This window comes from Oncorhynchus nerka, linkage group LG14 (assembly GCF_034236695.1).
Source record: "Oncorhynchus nerka isolate Pitt River linkage group LG14, Oner_Uvic_2.0, whole genome shotgun sequence".
Taxonomy (NCBI): domain Eukaryota; kingdom Metazoa; phylum Chordata; class Actinopteri; order Salmoniformes; family Salmonidae; genus Oncorhynchus; species Oncorhynchus nerka.
Window position 1 is genome coordinate 39,642,046 of NC_088409.1, and position 19,955 is coordinate 39,662,000.

Consider the following 19,955-nt stretch of genomic DNA (forward strand, 5'->3'; position numbering starts at 1 on the left):
TTGTAGTGGTGGGTTAGCTGCTCTGCTATGTTGTAGTAGTGGGTTAGCTGCTCTGCTATGTTGTAGTAGTGGGTTAACTGCTCTGCTATGTTGTAGTAGTGGGTTAGCTGCTCTGCTATGTTGTAGTAGTGGGTTAGCTGCTCTGCTATGTTGTAGTAGTGGGTTAGCTGCTCTGCTATGTTGTAGTAGTGTGTTAGCTGCTCTGCTATGTTGTAGTGGTGTGTTAGCTGCTCTGCTAAGTTGTGGTGGTGGGTTAGCTGCTCTGCTATATTGTGTTATAGTAGTGGGTTAGCTGCTCTGCTATGTTGTGGTGTAGTAGTGGGTTAGCTGCTCTGCTATGTTGTAGTAGTGGGTTAGCTGCTCTGCTATGTTGTAGTAGTGGGTTAGCTGCTCTGCTATGTTGTAGTAGTGGGTTAGCTGCTCTGCTATGTTGTGTTGTAGTGGTGGGGTAGCTGATCTGCTATGTTGTGTTATAGTAGTGGGTTAGCTGCTCTGCTATGTTGTAGAAGTGGGTTAGCTGCTCTGCTATGTTGTAGTAGTGGGTTAGCTGCTCTGCTATGTTGTAGTAGTGGGTTAGCTGCTCTGCTATGTTGTCTTGTAGTAGTGGGTTAGCTGCTCTGCTATGTTGTAGTGGGTTAGCTGCTCTGCTATGTTGTAGTAGTGGGTTAGCTGCTCTGCTATGTTGTGTTGTAGTAGTGGGGTAGCTGCTCTGCTATGTTGTGTTATAGTAGTGGGTTAGCTGCTCTGCTATGTTGTAGTAGTGGGTTAGCTGCTCTGCTATGTTGTAGTAGTGGGTTAGCTTCTCTGCTATGTTGTGTTGTAGTGGTGGGTTAGCTGCTCTGCTATGTTGTGTTGTAGTAGTGGGTCAGCTGCTCTGCTATGTTGTGTTATAGTAGTGGGTTAGCTGCTCTGCTATGTTGTAGTAGTGGGTTAGCTGCTCTGCTATTTTGTAGTAGTGGGTTAGCTGCTCTGCTATGTTGTAGTAGTGGGTTAGCTGCTCTGCTATGTTGTGTTGTAGTAGTGGGTTAGCTGCTCTGCTATGTTGTGTTGTAGTGGGTTAGCTGCTCTGCTATGTTGTAGTAGTGGGTTAGCTGCTCTGCTATGTTGTAGTAGTGGGTTAGCTGCTCTGCTATGTTGTAGTAGTGGGTTAGCTGCTCTGCTATGTTGTAGTAGTGGGTTAGCTGCTCTGCTATGTTGTAGTAGTGGGTTAGCTGCTCTGCTATGTTGTCTTGTAGTAGTGGGTTAGCTGCTCTGCTATGTTGTGTTGTAGTGGGTTAGCTGCTCTGCTATGTTGTAGTAGTGGGTTAGCTGCTCTGCTATGTTGTAGTAGTGGGTTAGCTGCTCTGCTATGTTGTAGTAGTGGGTTAGCTGCTCTGCTATGTTGTGTTGTAGTAGTGGGTTAGCTGCTCTGCTATGTTGTGTTGTAGTAGTGGGTTAGCTGCTCTGCTATGTTGTGTTGTAGTGGTGGGGTAGCTGCTCTGCTATGTTGTGTTATAGTAGTGGGTTAGCTGCTCTGCTATTTTGTAGTAGTGGGTTAGCTGCTCTGCTATGTTGTAGTAGTGGGTTAGCTTCTCTGCTATGTTGTGTTGTAGTGGTGGGTTAGCTGCTCTGCTATGTTGTAGTAGTGGGTTAGCTGCTCTGCTATGTTGTAGTAGTGGGTTAGCTGCTCTGCTATGTTGTGTTGTAGTAGTGGGTTAGCTGCTCTGCTATGTTGTAGTAGTGGGTTAGCTGCTCTGCTATGTTGTGTTGTAGTAGTGGGTTAGCTGCTCTGCTATGTTGTGTTGTAGTGGTGGGGTAGCTGCTCTGCTATGTTGTATTATAGTAGGGGGTTAGCTGCTCTGCTATTTTGTAGTAGTGGGTTAGCTGCTCTGCTATGTTGTAGTAGTGGGTTAGCTTCTCTGTTATGTTGTGTTGTAGTGGTGGGTTAGTTGCTCTGCTATGTTGTGTTGTAGTAGTGGGTCAGCTGCTCTGCTATGTTGTGTTATAGTAGTGGGTTAGCTGCTCTGTTATGTTGTAGTAGTGGGTTAGCTGCTCTGCTATGTTGTAGTAGTGGGTTAGCTGCTCTGCTATGTTGTGGTGGTGGGTTAGCCGCTCTGCTATGTTGTAGTAGTGGGTTAGCTGCTCTGCTATGTTGTAGAAGTGGGTTAGCTGCTCTGCTATGTTGTAGTAGTGGGTTAACTGCTCGGCTAAGTTGTGTTGTAGTAGTGGGTTAGCTGCTCTGCTATGTTGTAGTAGTGGGTTAGCTGCTCTGCTATGTTGTGGTGGTGGGTTAGCTGCTCTGCTATGTTGTAGTAGTGGGTTAGCTGCTCTGCTATGTTGTAGTAGTGGGTTAGCTGCTCTGCTATGTTGTAGTAGTGGGTTTGCTGCTCTGCTATGTTGTAGTAGTGGGTTCGCTGCTCTGCTATGTTGTGGTGGTGGGTTAGCTTCTCTGCTATGTTGTGGTGGTGGGTTAGCTGCTCTGCTATGTTGTGGTGGTGGGTTAGCTGCACTGCTATGTTGTAGTAGTGGGTTAGCTGCTCTGCTATGTTGTAGTAGTGGGTTAACTGCTCTGCTAAGTTGTGTGGTAGTAGTGGGTTAGCTGCTCTGCTATGTTGTAGTAGTGGGTTAACTGCTCTGCTATGTTGTAGTAGTGGGTTAGCTGCTCTGCTATGTTGTAGTAGTGGGTTAGCTGCTCTGCTATGTTGTAGTAGTGGGTTAGCTGCTCTGCTATGTTGTAGTAGTGTGTTAGCTGCTCTGCTATGTTGTAGTGGTGTGTTAGCTGCTCTGCTAAGTTGTGGTGGTGGGTTAGCTGCTCTGCTATATTGTGTTATAGTAGTGGGTTAGCTGCTCTGCTATGTTGTGGTGTAGTAGTGGGTTAGCTGCTCTGCTATGTTGTAGTAGTGGGTTAGCTGCTCTGCTATGTTGTAGTAGTGGGTTAGCTGCTCTGCTATGTTGTAGTAGTGGGTTAGCTGCTCTGCTATGTTGTGTTGTAGTGGTGGGGTAGCTGATCTGCTATGTTGTGTTATAGTAGTGGGTTAGCTGCTCTGCTATGTTGTAGAAGTGGGTTAGCTGCTCTGCTATGTTGTAGTAGTGGGTTAGCTGCTCTGCTATGTTGTAGTAGTGGGTTAGCTGCTCTGCTATGTTGTCTTGTAGTAGTGGGTTAGCTGCTCTGCTATGTTGTAGTGGGTTAGCTGCTCTGCTATGTTGTAGTAGTGGGTTAGCTGCTCTGCTATGTTGTGTTGTAGTAGTGGGGTAGCTGCTCTGCTATGTTGTGTTATAGTAGTGGGTTAGCTGCTCTGCTATGTTGTAGTAGTGGGTTAGCTTCTCTGCTATGTTGTGTTGTAGTGGTGGGTTAGCTGCTCTGCTATGTTGTGTTGTAGTAGTGGGTCAGCTGCTCTGCTATGTTGTGTTATAGTAGTGGGTTAGCTGCTCTGCTATGTTGTAGTAGTGGGTTAGCTGCTCTGCTATTTTGTAGTAGTGGGTTAGCTGCTCTGCTATGTTGTAGTAGTGGGTTAGCTGCTCTGCTATGTTGTGTTGTAGTAGTGGGTTAGCTGCTCTGCTATGTTGTGTTATAGTAGTGGGTTAGCTGTTCTGCTATGTTGTAGTAGTGGGTCAGCTGCTCTGCTATGTTGTAGTAGTGGGTTAGCTGCTCTGCTATGTTGTAGTAGTGGGTTAGCTGCTCTGCTATGTTGTGTTGTAGTAGTGGGTTAGCTGCTCTGCTATGTTGTGTTGTAGTGGTGGGGTAGCTGATCTGCTATGTTGTGTTATAGTAGTGGGTTAGCTGCTCTGCTATGTTGTAGTAGTGGGTTAGCTGCTCTGCTATGTTGTAGAAGTGGGTTAGCTGCTCTGCTATGTTGTAGTAGTGGGTTAACTGCTCGGCTAAGTTGTGTTGTAGTAGTGGGTTAGCTGCTCTGCTATGTTGTAGTAGTGGGTTAGCTGCTCTGCTATGTTGTGGTGGTGGGTTAGCCGCTCTGCTATGTTGTAGTAGTGGGTTAGCTGCTCTGCTATGTTGTAGTAGTGGGTTAGCTGCTCTGCTATGTTGTAGTAGTGGGTTAACTGCCCGGCTAAGTTGTGTTGTAGTAGTGGGTTAGCTGCTCTGCTATGTTGTAGAAGTGGGTTAGCTGCTCTGCTATGTTGTAGTAGTGGGTTAACTGCTCGGCTAAGTTGTGTTGTAGTAGTGGGTTAGCTGCTCTGCTATGTTGTAGTAGTGGGTTAGCTGCTCTGCTATGTTGTGGTGGTGGGTTAGCTGCTCTGCTATGTTGTAGTAGTGGGTTAGCTGTTCTGCTATGTTGTAGTAGTGGGTTAGCTGCTCTGCTATGTTGTAGTAGTGGGTTTGCTGCTCTGCTATGTTGTAGTAGTGGGTTAGCTGCTCTGCTATGTTGTGGTGGTGGGTTAGCTGCTCTGCTATGTTGTAGTAGTGGGTTAGCTGCTCTGCTATGTTGTAGTAGTGGGTTAGCTGCTCTGTTATGTTGTAGTAGTGGGTTAGCTGCTCTGCTATGTTGTGTTGTAGTAGTAGGTTAGCTACTCTGCTATGTTGTGGTGGTGGGTTAGCTGCTCTGCTATGTTGTGGTGGTGGGTTAGCTGCTCTGCTATGTTGTAGTAGTGGGTTAGCTGCTCTGCTATTTTGTAGTAGTGGGTTAGCTGCTCTGCTATGTTGTGTTGTAGTAGTGGGTTAGCTGCTCTGCTATGTTGTGTTATAGTAGTGGGTTAGCTGCTCTGCTATGTTGTAGTAGTGGGTTAGCTGCTCTGCTATGTTGTAGTGGTGGGTTAGCTGCTCTGCTCATTTGTCTCCTGCTGAATTTGATATGTCCATTAACACCTCTCGACCTGAGCAGGCCTGTTCACAGCAGCCTTACACAGCTTTAGGTCTGCGTTTGTGTGTGGAGTGCTTGGAATGGCCCACTGAGTTTTATGGCAGAGAAAATCTGAGATGGCTGAGTACACACACACACACAAAGAGCCATAACACAGAGTGGCTGTGAGAGCAGAGAACTATAATTAGGCCTCTACACGCTATTAAAAATCACACACATCAATGAGGGGTCAGGGAGTACCACCTGCAGAGCAGATACACACATACACAATAATAAACACGTGTGGGTGTGTGCTTCACCAGCTATTCTGGTCATCCCCCTTTGGTGAACTGGGCTCAGGGTGGGAGGTCAGTAAAACACCCAAGGACAAGGCCACTCACACAATTACCTCGCCCTGTGTGTGTGAGTGTATCACACGTATGGTGTGTGTGCATGTATGTGTGTGTCTTCTCTCACGCTTGTGAGTTTGTCTACGCCCATACTAAATATATAAAAAAACGCTCTTCTAGCTCTTTTAAACATTATTCCAGCACGTCTACCCTTAGCAGAGACATACAGAGGAAACCACCCCTACTAATAGCATTAATAGAACATGCTGTTACACAGGTTGAGCCCAAGGACAAAGCACAGAGGCTGTCAGGACAGAGCAGAGCAGTGCAGTGGTTCTTTGGGCCTGGGTTCTGGGTGGAGTGTGGGCCAGGTGCTGCTTAGAATGGCCTACGCTGTTTGTGAGTGTGTGTGGCCCGATTCTGACCCAAACCCAGCCTAGCCATTAGGGCGGTATTACTACAACACCGCTATTACAGCGCCTACAGTCATTCCATGGTCAGGAACTATTATGGGTGCTCACATTTAGAGCAAGGTCCTACACACACTCATTTCAGATGAATACACTCACTCAGATGACAAGTGTGTACGGTGGTGTGTAGGAGCCGATTCCACAGGCTGTGCTGCTCCCTGGTGGTGGTGTGTGGTAGTGTAACCCTGGAGCAGGATCCTCTTGTCCTCTTATTTATAGGAACCTCATTGTAATCCACTCTCTCTCTCTCCCTACACTAACAGGAGAGGGACACGACTATACTGAGAGTGTGTGTGAGAGAGAGAGAGAGAGAGAGAGAGAGAGAGAGAGAGACTCAGAGAGTAAGAAAGAGAAGGAGAGAAATGGAAAGGGAGGATAATAATGCTGCTGCTACCGTCTCTTATGACCGAAAAGAGCTTCAGGACATCAAAACTGGGATAACTCACTTCAAATTTTTCTTCAATAAGTCGGACGTGAGGGAAATGCTACAGACAACCGACCAGGCCTAGATCCCTGTGATTCGCTGGAAAAGGAAACGTAGGTTTCGCGGATAGAGATCAGGATGCCTTGTGAGGATCAGGTGAAGAGTGGCTAATCTGCCCTTTCCTTCCGTTCTTCTAGCTAACGTTCAATCGCTGGAAAATAAATGGGACGAACTGAAAGCACGTATATCCTAACGGGACATTAAAAACTGTAATATCTTATGTTTTACAGAGTCGTGGCTGAACGACGACATTAAGATCATACAAGCTTGCGGGTTATACACTCCATCGGCAGGACAGAACAGCAGCCTCTGGTAAGACACGGGGCGAGGGCCTATGCATATTTGTAAACAATAGCTGGGGCACGATATCTAAGGAAGTCTCAGGGTTTTGCTCGCCTGAGGTAGAGTATCTCATGATAAGCTGTAGACCACACAATTTGTATTTTTCGTACATACCACCACAGACCAAGGCTGGCACTAAAACTGCACTCAATGAGCTGTATTCCGCCATAAGCAAACAGGAAAACACTCATCCAGAGGCAGCACTCCTAGTGGCCGGGGACTTTAATGCAGGGAAAATTAAATTAGTTTTACCTCATATCTATCAGCATGTTAAATGCGCAACCAGAGGGAAGAAAATCTAGATAACCTTCAATCAACACAGAGACTCGTACAAAGCTCTCCCTCGGCCTCCATCTTACCATAACTCTATCCTCTTGATTCCTGTTAGCAAGCAAAAAATTAAAGCAGGAAGCACCAGTGACCACTATATGAAAGTGGTCAGATGAAGCAGATGCTAAACTACAGGACTGTTTTGCTAGCACAGACCAGAAAATGTTCCCGGGATTCTTCCGATGGCATTAAGGAGTACACCACATCAGTCACTGGCTTTATCAATAAGTGCATCGAGGATGTCATCCCCACAGTGACTGTACCTACATACCCCAACCAGAAGATTACAGGCAACATCCACACTGAGCTAAAGGGTAGAGCTGCCGCTTTCAAGGAGTGGGAATCTAACCCGGAAGCTTATAAGAAATCCTTCTATGTCCTCCGATGAACCATCAAACAGGCAAAGCGTCAATACAGGACTAAGATTGAATTGTACTACACCAGCTACGACGCTCGTTGGATATGGCAGGGCTTGCAAACTATTATAGACTACAAAGGGAAGCACAGCCGAGAGCTGCCCAGTGACACGAGTCTACCATACAAGATAAATAACTTCTATGCTCGCTTCAAGGCAAGTAACACTGAAACATGCATGAGAGCATCAGCTGTTCCAGACGACTGTGTGATCATCCTCTCCGCAGCCGATGTGAATAAGACCTTTAAACAGGTCAACATTCACACGGCCGCTGGGCCAGGCGGATTACCAGGACGTGTACTCCGAGCATGCACTGACCAACTGACCACTGACCATTTCAACCTCTCCCTGTCTGAGTGTGTAATACCAACATGTTTCAAGCAGACCACCATAGTCCCTGTGCCCAAAAACACTAAGGTAACCTGCCTAAATGACTACCGACCCGTAGCACTCACATCTGTAGCCATGAAGTGCTTTGAAAGGCTGGTCATGGCTCACATCAACACCATTATCCCAGAAACCATAGACCCACTCCAATTTGCATACTGCACCAACAGATCCACAGATGATGCAATCTCTATTACACTCCACACTGCCCTCACTCACCTGGACGTACGGAACACCTATGTGAGAATGCTATTCAGTGTCCTCAAAGCTCATCACTAAGCTAAGGATCCTGGGCTAACACTACTCCCTATGCAACTGGATCCTGGACATGTCTGGCCACCCCCAGGTGGTAAGGATAGGTATCAACACATCCGCTACGCTGATCCTCAACACAGGGGCCCCTCAGGGGTGCATGCTCAGTCGCCTCCTGTACTCCCTGTTCACTCATGACTGCACAGCCAGGCATTACTCCAACACCATTATTAAGTTTGTTGATGACACAACAGAGTGATCACTGACAACGATGAGAGCCTATAGGGAGGAGGTCAGAGACCTGACCGTGTGGTGCAAGGACAACAAACTCTCCCTCAACATGATCATGACAAAGGAGATGACTGTGGACTAAAGGAAAAGGAGGACTGAGCACGCCCCTATTCTCATTGACAGGGCTGTAGTGGAGCAGGTTGACAGCTTCAAGTTCCTTGGCTTCCACATAGCCATCAAACTACATGGTCCAAGCACACCAAGACAGTCGTGAAGACAAAACCTATTCCCCCTCAGGAGACTGAAAAGATTTGGCATGGGTTTTACAGCTGCACCATCGAGAGCATCCTGATAGGTTGCATCACAGCCTGGTATGGTAACTGCTCGGCTTCCGACCCGCAAGGCACTACAGAGGGTAGTGTGTACGGCCCAGTACATCACTGGGGCCAAGCTTCCTGCCATCCAGGACTTCTATACCAGGCACTGTCCGAGGAAGGCCCTAAAAATTGTCAAAGACTCAAGCCACCCTATTCATAGACGGTTCTCCTCTGCTACCGCACGGCAAGCGGTACCGGAGCACCAAGTCTAGGTCCAAGAGGCTTCTAAACAGCTTCTACCCACAAGGCATAAGACCCCTAAATAGCTATTCAAATGGCTACCCAGATTATTTACATTTGCCCCCCCCCCCCATGCTGCTGCTACTCTGTTATTATCTATCCATAGCCACTCTAATAACTCTACCGACATGTACATAATTACCTCAATTACCTCGACACCGGTGCCCCCCGCACGTTGACACATTGACTCTGTACCGGTTGCCCCTGTACAAAGCCCTGCGATTGTTATTTACTGCTACTCTTTAATTATTTGTTATTCTTACCTCTTACTTTTTTAGGGATTTTCTTACAACTGCATTGTTGTTTAAGGGCTTGTGAGTAAGCACTGTATTCGGCACATGTGACAAATAAAAGTTGATCTAATTGAGAAAGGATGTGAGAGAGAGAGAGAGAGAGAGAGAGAGAAGTGAATGGGTGTGTGTGTGTGTGTGTGTGTGTGGTTTGCGCAAATGGAAACAAGCATGAATGAATGAGTCCATAAAGCGCTGGAAGTCTATGAAATGAATGTAAGGTGAAGAAGAGTTCAGGGGTTAATGAGGAATGTTAGAATGCCAGAGGGGAGAGAGGGAGAGAGGATGGGGGGAAGAAATCATCCCTCAAGAGAAATATATGTAATATATGGAAAAAAGGAGGGGAAAGCCCTCGACTCTGCAGCATCCAAGAAAAGTAATGACTCCCATCCTTAACATCTCCTCTATAACAGCAACCAACACAGCTCCAAGTCTCCTCACACACACGTGCACGCACAAACCAGTAAACTGAAGCCCTTTTAGACATGAGAAGGCCAATAATAAAACAAGGGATATATTGTTGAGGTGTGTGTGTGTGTGTGTGTGTGTGTGTGTGTGTGTATGTGTGTTCCAGGGAGCACGTGTTTGGATAAGTGTGCTCTCCCATTAATGAATTGCCTGTTGTCTCTTGTCTGGGGCTTGGTCCAGATTTCAGCAGTGTGTTCCTGGCAGGCTAAAAGAGAGCTTCTGTGGTTGACCTGACACAACCTTTGAAGGACACACAGAACCTAACTTACTACACATACAAATACACCCACACGTGTGCACATGCATCCACACAACGATCCAGTCACTGCCATCCAAATAAACCTGCACCAGAACGCCAAGGGTTCCCCTCCACACAGAATGAATCATATTCTACACTTATAGCTCTGTGGTCATTAGAAATGAAAGGGCAGTGAATTAACTCAAACATTTTTTTTTTAAGTGTGTGTGGTTTGTAACTAAACTGTCAATGCATATCTGTTACATGTGAAGTGTTTGAGCTGCTCATGTGATGTGTAACATGTGACCCCTCCGAAGGTTCCATAAGTCATGTTGCAAGCGGTCCTCTGGAGGATGTGCTCATAGACCCGCTTGAGCTGGTACTGAACCCCATGCTCCACATTACCAGCAGTACCTATGGTAGAGAAAGAGAGAGAGACAGTAGAGTGAGGTAGAGAGAAATAGAGGGAGAGAAAGACAGTAGAGCGAGGTAGAGAGAAATAGAGGGAGAGAGAGACAGTAGAGCAAGGTAGAGAGAAATAGAGGGAGAGAGAGACAGTAGAGCGAGGTAGAGAGAAATAGAGGGAAAGAGACAGTAGAACGAGGTAGAGAAATAAAGGGAGAGAGAAATAGAGGGAGAGAGAGACAGTAGAGCGAGTTAGAGAGAAATAGAGGGAGAGACCCACCCTCCATATTAATATTTATTGTCGCATATCATTGCTATGTCCTATGGTTAAATCTGCAGAGAAAGAACTAGACTAATGGAAGCAAACTGTCATAGTATCAAATCAAAATCAAATCAAATTGGTCACATGCTTCATAAACAACAGGTGTAGACTAACATTGAAATGCTAACTCACGGGCCCTTCCCAACAATGCAGAGAGAAAAATATAGAAAAAATAACAACACGAAGAATAAATACTGTACCAGTAACGAGACAATTTGCAGGGGTATGAGTTATTTGAGGTAGATATGTACATATAGGTAGGGGTAGGCAACATGATAAATAGTAAACAGTTGCAGCAGCATATGTGATGAGTCAAAAGAGTTAGTGCAAAGAGGGTAATGCAGATAGTTAACCAAATAACTACACTGACTATTTAGTAGTGTTATGGCTTGGGGGGGTAGAAGCTGTTCAGGGTCCTGTTGGTTCCAGACTTGGTGCATCGGTACCGCTTGCAGTGCGGAAGATAGCAGAGAAAACAAACAGTCTGTGACTTGGTTGGCTGAAGGTCTTGGATGTCAAGGAGCTTGACCCCAATGATGTACTGGGCCGTACTCACTACCTCTGTAGCGCCTTACGGTCGGATGCCAAGCAGTTGCCATACCAGGCGGTGATGCAGCCAGTCAAGATACTCTCAATGGTGTAGCAATATAACTTTTGGAGGATCTGAGGGCCAGTGCCAAATCTTCACAGCCACCTGATGGGAAGAGGAGTTGTCATGCCTTCTTCACGACTGTGCTGGTGTGTCTGGACTAGAGGTCGACCGATTAATCGGAATGGCTGACTAATTAGGGCCGATTTCAAGTTTTCATAACAATTGGTAATCGTAATATTTGGACACCGATCATGGCCGATTACATTGCACTCCACGAGGAGACTGCGTGGCAGGCTGACTACCTGTTATGCGAGTGCAGCAAGGAGCCATGATAAGGTTCTAGCTAGCATTAAACATATCTTATAAAAAACAATCAATCTTAACATAATCACTAGTTAATTACACATGGTTGATGATATTACTAGTTTATCTAGCTTGTCCTGCGTTGCATATAATCGATGCGGTGCCTGTTAATTTATCATTGAATCATAGCCTACTTCGCCAAACGGGTGATTTAACAAGCGCATTCGTGAAAAAAGCTAACAATAAACATCAACGCCTTTTTTAAAATCAATACACAAGTATATATTTTTAAACCTGCATATTTAGTTAATATTGCCTGCTGACATAGATTTCTTTTAACTAGGGAAATTGTGTCACTTTTCTTGCGTTCTGTGCAACAGAGTCAAGGTATATGCAGCAGTTTGGGCAGACTGGCTCGTTACGAACTGTGAAGACTATTTCTTCCTAACAAAGACTTCGCCAAACGGGGGATGGTTTAACAAAAGCGCATTTGCGAAAAAAGCATAATATTTGCACGAATGTACCTAACCATAAACACCAATGCCTTTCTTAAAATCAATACACAGAAGTATATATTTTTAAACCTGCATACTTAGTTAAAAGAAATTCATGTTAGCAGGCAATATTAAACTAGGGAAATTGTGTCACTTCTCTTGCGTTCATTGCACGCAGAGTCAGGGTATATGCAACAGTTTGGGCCGCCTGGCTCGTTGCAAACTAATTTGCCTGAATTTTACGTAATTATGAAATAACATTGAAAGTTGTGCAATGTAACAGGAATATTTAGACTTGTGGATGCCACCCGTTAGATAAAATACGGAACGGTTCCATATTTCACTGAAAGAATAAACGTTTTATTTTTGAAATGATAGTTTCCGGATTTGACCATATTAATGACCTAAGGCTCGTATTTCTGTGTGTTATTATGTTATAATTAAGTCTATGATTTGATATTTGATAGAGCAGTCTGACTGAGCAGTGGTAGGCAGCAGCAGGCTCGTAAGCATTCATTCAAACAGCACTTTCGTGCGTTTGCCAGCAGCTCTTCACAATGCTTCAAGCATTGCGCTGTTTATGACTTCAAGCCTATGAACTCCCAAGATTAGGCTGGTGTAACCGACGTGAAATGGCTAGCTAGTTAGCGGGGTGCTCGCTAATAGCGTTTCAAACGTCACTCGCTCTGAGACTTGGAGTAGTTGTTCCCCTTGCTCTGCAAGGGCCGCAGCTTTTGTGGAGCGATGAGTAACGCTGCTTCGAGGGTGGCTGTTGTCGATGTGTTCCTGGTTCGAGCCCAGGTAGGAGCGAGGAGAGGGACGGAAGCTATACTGTTACACTGGCAATACTAAAGTGCCTCTAAGAACATCCAATAGTCAAAGGTATATGAAATACAAATGGTATAGAGAGAAATAGTCACATTTTAAAAAATGTAAAAATATTTTTAACAAATATTTAAAAATAAATAAATAAAATCATCCGATTAATCGGTATCAGCTTTTTTTGGTCCTCCAATAATCGGTATCGGCGTTGAAAGATCATAATTTGTCGACCTCTAATTTGGACCATGTTAATTCCTGTGGACACCGAGGAACTTGATGCTCTCGACACGCTCCACTACAGTCCCATTGATGTGGAAGTGGACGTGCGCAGCCCACTGTGTCCGATAGTCCAAGATCAGCTCCTTTGTCTTGCCGACATTGAGGGAGAGGTTGTTGTCCTGACTGACCACCTCTCTATAGGCGGTTTCATCGCAGTCGGTTATCAGGCCTACCACCGTTGTGTCATCAGCAAACTTAATGGTGTTGGAGTTGTGCGTGGCCATGCAGTCGTGGGTGAACAGGGAGTACAGGAGGGGACTAACCACGCACATCTGAAGAGTGTGGCGGATGTGTTGTTGCCTATCCTCACCACTTGGGGACGGCAAATCAGGAAGTCCAGGATCCAGTTGCAGAGGGAGATGTTCAGTCCCGAGGTCCTGAGCTTAGTGATGAGCTTGGAAGGCACTATAGTGTTGAACTCTGAGTTCCTGTTGTCCAGGTGGGAGAGGGCAGTGTGTAGTGCAATAGAGATTGCGTCATCTGTGGATCTGTTGGGGCGGTATGCAAATTGGAGTGGGTCTTGGGTTTCTGGGATAATGGTGTTGATGTGAGCCATGACCTTTCCAAGCATTTCATGGCTACAGATGTGACTGCTACGGGGACACAGTCATTTAGACAGGTTACCTTGGCATTCTTGGGCACAGGGACTATGTTGGTCTGCTTGAAACATGTAGATATTACACACTGGGTCAGGGAAAGGTTGAAAATGTCAGTGAAAACACCCGCCAGCTTGTCAGCACATGCTCTGAGTACGCGTCCTGGTAATCTGTCTGACCCCGCGGCCTTATGAATGGTAACCTGTTTAAAGGTCCTACTCACATCGGCTAAGGAGTGCCAGATCACACAGTTGTCCAGAACTGCTGCTGATCTTATGCATGGTTCAGTGTTGTTTGCCTCGAAGCGAGCATAGAAGGCATTTAGCTTGTCTGGTAGGCTCGTGCCACTGGGCAGCTCGCAGTTGTGTTTTCCCTTTGTAATCCGTAATAGTTTGCAAGCCCAGCCGGCGTAGTAGGATTCGATCTTAGTCCTGTTTTGATTCATTGCTTGTTTGATTGATCGTCAGAGGTCGTAACGTGATTTCTTATATACCTAGTCCGGATTAGTGTCCCGCACCTTGAAAGCGGCAGCCCAGGCCTTTAACTCAGTGCGGCTGTTGCCTGTAATCCATTACTTTTGGTTGGGATATGTACAGGTCATACCGTCACTGTGGGGACGATGTGCTAAATGTGATAAACTCCTCAATGGTATCAGATGAATCCCGGAACATATTTCAGTCTGTAGTAGTCCATCAATGTGGTGTGACATGCATATTACAGCCAATGTTGAAATGTGTGGTATTACCTGAGACGGAGTACACAGACAGTCTTCTGGGGTGCAGCACAGCCAGATGAAGCAGATCTGAACTCCTGCAGAGAAGTTAATTCAATTACTGCGAAGAACAGATGCCCAAAATCACCAATGAAAACATACAGGACAATACTGACATAAGAGTATATCAGTATAGATATAATGAAGTATATCCTAATGGTAAAGGTCAGGATTGGGGGGGTAGTCAAACCTGGCCCTAAATTTCTATTCTGGGGGCAACTGCTGCTTCATGCACAAGTTGTGAACGGATAAATATAATACAATATGCATAGGAAAAAGTGACAAATCTGTTTGATGTAAATCTATGGTTTAAACATGTGTTCTACAGCTTTGCGGAGGAACACGTCTGTCATCAACTCTGCTGTAATGTTTACGGAGGAAAAACAACTAAAAATGAAGCCTGGGTGATTTCTTCTTAACTCAAAACCACAGCGCCCACTGTCGATGAGAACACATTTCACCATCTCCCGCCCCACTGCTCTAGAGACAAAATTTACAATGTGTTTCTCTGTTTAGGGAACACTCAATGGTCATTCAAAATGCTAACCGAAACCAGCTACCCAAAACATACAGTAACATAAAATGTCAGCAAACAGATGAAGGAATCCTTTCATTCATACATCCCTTTTGTGGGCGAAACTTTTGGAAAATGCCCGGTTTTTCCAGGAAGCCTGTCTCTCCAGGAGGTCCCTGTGCACCCAGGAATGGACCACCGTGATGACATGTCCCAACATTCCAGTCTTCCCTCACCATTCCATTCCTCCCTTTCTCTCCATCTTTCTCCTCCTATCCCCCTCTTTCTTCTCTTACTTGAATCGTTTTGGCCACGGGGAGAGCAGAAGAGGCAATGGCGGTTTCAGTCTAGCGCTTGACAGTTTTTGTTCAAAATATTAGAGTATTTACTCAACCTGTATTTGGCAAGTTAAAGTGCTTGAGAACAAATTTCCTTTAACAACATCTTGAAATGGGACCCTGGGGTGTTTCCAGCTATGTGCTGGTAACTTGGTGGTTAGCCTAAAGTAGTGGAGCCAGCCAAGTTTGAGACTAGGTGGTTGATATAGTATGATAAATCACATGGAGAGAGCTGAACTCATGACATGGTGGTCAGGATTTACTGGAAGCAGATTAAGACAAGAACAAAGTTGAAGTCAATGCCAAAGGTTCATGAACTCCATTGATGTCTATTCAGTGGATAACCGAACAGCATGACAGCAACTACCTCTTGACTTTGTGGTACAGGGTCAGGAGTTCACGACATGGTCAGCAAGGTCATGTGATCAGGAAAAACCTTTGGCCCTTGAAGCTAATGTGTGTTTAGGACTGGGTGGGAAGCAACAGGAAAAGCCATTGTCTCCCAACTCATGACATCATCATTCCTGTGCAACTCTATTCCTTCGGTGCAGTGATGTAGGACAATGAGAGTAGAGAATTCCATTAGTGACGTGGTACTTTAAGATTCTAAGTAGGGCTATGTTGAGTTAACGCCACGATTGCCCATTTGACCTGCAATTCCAGGTCACACTTCTGAGTGCCAGAATACCAGAGAGGGGGAGGAGAAAAGGCATTATTAACACAATGACTGAGTGACCTTTATTTAACTAGGCAAGTCAGTTAAGAACAAATTCTTATTTACAATGACGGCCTACACCGGCCAAACCCGGACGGCGTTGGGCCAATTGTGCGCCGCCCTATGGGACTCCCAATCACGGCCGGTTGTGATACAGCCTGGATTGCTTACAGTCAGTGATAGCATCATAAGCATACATCCCAGAACAGCAGGTGCATGTAGCATACTATTTGAGCAGCAGGTGCGTGTAGCATGCTATTTGAGCAGCAGATGCGTGTAGCATGCTATTTGAGCAGCAGATGCGTGTAGCATACTATTTGAGCAGCAGATGCGTGTAGCATACTATTTGAGCAGCAGGTGCATGTAGCATACTATTTGAGCAGCAGGTGCATGTAGCATACTATTTGAGCAGTAGGTGCATGTAGCATACTATTTGAGCAGTAGGTGCATGTAGCATACTATTTGAGCAGCAGGTGCATGTAGCATACTATTTGAGCAGCAGGTGCATGTAGCATACTATTTGAGCAGCAGGTGCATGTAGCATACTATTTGAGCAGCAGGTGCGTGTAGCATACTATTTGAGCAGCAGGTGCATGTAGCATACTATTTGAGCAGCAGGTGCATGTAGCATACTATTTGAGCAGCAGGTGCATGTAGCATACTATTTGAGCAGCAGGTGCATGTAGCATACTATTTGAGCAGCAGGTGCGTGTAGCATACTATTTGAGCAGCAGGTGCATGTAGCATACTATTTGAGCAGCAGGTGCATGTACCATGCTATTTGAGCAGCAGGTGCATGTAGCATACTATTTGAGCAGCAGGTGCATGTAGCATACTATTTGAGCAGCAGGTGCATGTAGCATACTATTTGAGCAGTAGGTGGGTGTAGCATACTATTTGAGCAGCAGGTGCATGTAGCATACTATTTGAGCAGTAGGTGGTTGTAGCATACTATTTGAGCAGTAGGTGGGTGTAGCATACTATTTGAGCAGTAGGTGGGTGTAGCATACTATTTGAGCAGCAGCTGCATGTAGCATACTATTTGAGCAGCAGGTGCATGTAGCATACTATTTGAGCAGCAGGTGGGTGTAGCATACTATTTGAGCAGCAGGTGAGTGTAGCATACTATTTGAGCAGCAGCTGCATGTAGCATACTATTTGAGCAGCAGGTGAGTGTAGCATACTATTTGAGCAGCAGGTGAGTGTAGCATACTATTTGAGCAGCAGGTGCATGTAGCATACTATTTGAGCAGCAGGTGAGTGTAGCATACTATTTGAGCAGTAGGTGGGTGTAGCATACTCCAGTAGCTGGCTGGGGGCCGGGCTCTCCAGGCTTGGCAGGGTGGGGGGAGAAGACCCGCAGCATGCCCATGTAGTTGCCCACCACTATCTTATCTACAGGATATACTTCCTCAGCTTAGACATTGTGGTATGGTCTCATATTGCTCCCTTCGTTGTACAAAACATTAAGAAAACCTGTTCTTTCCATGACAGACTGACCAGTTGAATCCAGATGAAAGCTATGATCCCTTATTGATGTCACTTGTTAAATCCACTTCAAATCAGTGTAGATGAAGGGGATGAGACAGTTTAAAGAAGGAGTTTTAAGCCTTGACACAATTGAGACATGAATTGTTCATGTGTGAATGGGCAAGACAAAAGATTTAAGTGCCTTTGAACAGGGTATGGTAGTAGGTGCCAGGCACACCGGTTTGTGTCAAGAACTGCAATACTGCTGGGTTTTTCACACTCAACAGTTTTCTGTGTGTATCAAGAATAGTCTACCACCAAAAGGACCACCATACAAGGTGTCGAAAGCGTTGTCATCTTGACAACTCTGGGAAGCATTGGATTCAACATGGGCCAGCATCCCAGTGGAATGCTTTCGACACCTTGTAGAGTCCATGCCCCAATGAATTGAGGCTGTTCTGAGGGCAAAGAGGGGGGTGCAACTCAATATTAGGAAGGTGTTCTTAATGTTTTGTACACTCAGTGTATGTGCTTTATATATCGAGAGGGCAAATGGTTTGTTTTAAACATGGTAATAAAGATCCAGGAAGTTAAGTCAATCAGTAAGTCAATCAGACAATTAACAAATCTGATTTGTGCATGTAAATAAGACTATGGTACCAGGGGCACTTTCACTCTCATTGTTTGTTTTTTGGTCTATTAGTGAACAATGTCTTTGTAGTGCAGAGTGCAGTCAGACACACCACAACCCCACACCTTCTCACCATGCTGTCCACATCTCCGACACACAGGCATCCCTGGTCAAACTCCTCCCCCTCGCCCAGCACCTCGGCCCACCAATCACACGCCTTGAACAGAGACATGCTACTGCAGAGGAGACAGACAGACACTGAGGGTCATATCGCCCCTCTAGTGGACACCATAATACTGCTTGTCAGTCTTCCACACGTGACTGACACTCATCATAATGGACAGGTGAAAGCAACATGGCTGATACCTGCTGTTTGTCTACCCCACTTGGAACCAAATGGAAAGATGAAACGATTGGAAGAGTTGGCTTTCATGTATTCCACCAAGTCTCCTATATGGCATGATCTTTCTAAGCCTACTTTAACTCACTCTAAGTGTAATGGGTGCCAGCCTCAGATTTGTAGTGCTTTATCAAGCTAGAGTGTGTGTGTGTGTATGGTAATTCACTCATCATCTGCTTTTATTGCAGGGGATTAATGCCGACCTCTTACAGGAGACCTATATTAGGCTACATGCTGATGTTTCTTTGACTCCGGAACCCAGAGGGAGGTTTGGACAGTGGTCTTACAGGAGACCTATATTAGGCTACATGCTGATGTTTCTTTGACTCCGGAACCCAGAGGGAGGTTTTGACAGTGGTCTGTGTGTGACACTGACCGTAAACCCCTGTTACACTAACCAATGACAGCTGAGTCACATGATCAGGGATTGTATCAGAGCATGGGCCAAGCAGATTTCCCCATTGTCAACTGCTGAGCAGGTGGAATGGACTGCTAATCCATAGAGAGAATCCCTTCATCCCTCTACACCAAGACCATATATAACCATTCAAATGATAGCCCTATTATTTCGATTTTGAAAGATTACACAAGTGGAATATATGCCTATAGCCTTATACCACCTGCCTACTTGACCTACTGACCTTTCAGTAGCCCCTTTTCATCTATTGACCGACAGTAAAGCACAGCCAACATTCTACAATCAACCACATCATAATTAAACATTATCCAGGTGTGCCATGCATATCAGCAGAGCTCCGACTCCATTTCATTAGAGGTGAATAGAATGATTTCCACATAACTAGCTAGATCTAACCTTAGTATCTAGCTAGCAACATCAACGTGCATAATCTGTTGATTAAGCTAGGTAGCTAACGTTAGTAGGGTTTGCGGGCAAGCATTGTTCATATGTTGAAAATTGTTATAAACAGAACAAAAACGAACTAAACTGGACGACGTACATGATTCTCTATAGGTAGCAAACTAGCCAGCCAGGAAACACCTCGAGCGAAGTTAGTTAACGTTAGCTGACTAATTAACACTGGCTGTGCTTGTGCCTGGCTTGGAGGCTAACAAGTGTCTAGTTTCAACATTCCAGCGACATATGCAAATTCTAAACGTGCCTCCTTTTACCTCTAACAAGACGAGCCTGTCTGTGGTTCGCAGTTCAGATTTTTTTTAAATCACATTTTACGTGTGCCTCATCAACTTGCTTGAAGCCTGTTGTCATAGCAGTGACACTAACGATGGACTTTAGTACTTAACCGCATGATCAGAAACGCACAAACCCACAGGTTTATGGGAAACTGAGTTTTTATTCTCCACAGACGTTCTCGTCTGGTGCACGAGACTACAGACGTTCAGGTAAAGGGTGGTTAAATGGTCTCATTCTAATCACATGCGATTGCACATTAATGGAACTCAGTGATTTCTTGTAGTTCCTTAATGTTTTACACGTTAGTGTTTTTATTACACTGTTATCACAATAACTTGTGTCAGTCATTCAGTTTCGTATTTTAGTAAAAAAAAGTAGGGCTCGTCCGGGATTTGAACCCGGGACCTCTCGCACCCTAAGCGAGAATCATACCCCTAGACCAACGAGCCAGATGAATAAAATACAAAACAGCCCAGAACAAGTATGCCACGTAAATATGGATT

At 45.3% G+C, this 19,955-nt stretch overlaps 1 non-coding gene and 1 pseudogene across 1 annotated transcript; both read right to left on the minus strand.

Moving 5' to 3' along the window:
• LOC115142231 (protein PTHB1-like) overlaps positions 1–19,548 on the minus strand; it is a 159,976-nt pseudogene extending 140,428 nt beyond the window's left edge.
• Positions 19,549–19,829: 281 nt separating this feature from the next.
• trnap-agg (transfer RNA proline (anticodon AGG)) lies at positions 19,830–19,901 on the minus strand. The gene has a single exon. It is a non-coding gene; the product is annotated as a tRNA-Pro (tRNA).
• Between the last annotated feature and the right edge of the window lie 54 nt (positions 19,902–19,955).